Raw genomic sequence first — 945 nt, 5'->3', positions numbered from 1 at the left:
TCCTTGTGCGTCCATCATATGTACCTTTGGGTTGGATCCCGCAGAAGCGGCACCATTGAGCAGGGGGTAGACAGTGCCGGCGCTCCCCTACCCTGGGCGTGCTTTCCCACTCCTCCCTCACTCCCCATAGCCCTGCCGCAGATGGGTGTCCGGCCCGTGGGCTTGTGCCATCCACCAGGCGAGCCGTTCTCTGTTAAGAGAGAGCTTGAGCATCTCTTGAGAGCTTGAAGGGTCCTTTTCAGTTCTTCTGGTGTAGACAGCTTGTTTGTATTATTTGCCCATTTCTCTATTGGGCTGTTAGTCTTTTGTTCCTTGACTTACAGCAGCTCTTTGGTCATTAGTGGGATCAGCTCTTGTGTGTGATAGAAATTTCGGTTATCTTTTCCTCCTGACTTGGTACCGGTGTGTTTGGACTGGAGCTTGTCATCTTTTTTTTTTTTTTTTTTGTGGTACGCGGGCCTCTTACTGTTGTGGCCTCTCCCGTTGCGGAGCAACAGGCTCCGGGACGCGCAGGCTCCGCAGCCATGGCTCACGGGCCCAGCCGCTCCGCGGCATGTGGGATCTTCCCGGACCGGGGCACGAACCTGTGTCCCCTGCATCGGCAGGCGGACTCTCAACCACTGCGCCACCAGGGAAGCCCTGGAGCTTGTCATCTTTGTAGTCACGTTTATCCACTGTTCCTTCACGGCTTTGGGTTTGGAGTTGTTGCGACCACCTCTTGGTCTGGCGAGGGGTGCGTCCCACACGTACACTTGCTCTGTCCTTGCCCTGACACTGCAGTGCGCTCTTGTCCTCCCCAAGTGCGTTGCCACCCAGCGTGAGCAGTGGTGGCCGTATGTCATCACATTCCAGAAGTTGGTGATGCCGTTCCCCACACCAGCCGCAAATGCCCCGGCCTGGCCAGCAGAAGCCACTCAGCAATCTTTGGCGGATTACCAGCACCAG

Source organism: Delphinapterus leucas, chromosome X (assembly GCF_059928025.1).
Source record: "Delphinapterus leucas isolate spDelLeu-1000000601 "Yukka" chromosome X, BTC_Dleu_Yukka2, whole genome shotgun sequence".
In the NCBI taxonomy this organism is placed as follows: domain Eukaryota; kingdom Metazoa; phylum Chordata; class Mammalia; order Artiodactyla; family Monodontidae; genus Delphinapterus; species Delphinapterus leucas.
The sequence above is the reverse complement of the archived record's forward strand: the minus strand, read 5'-3'. Positions refer to the sequence as shown.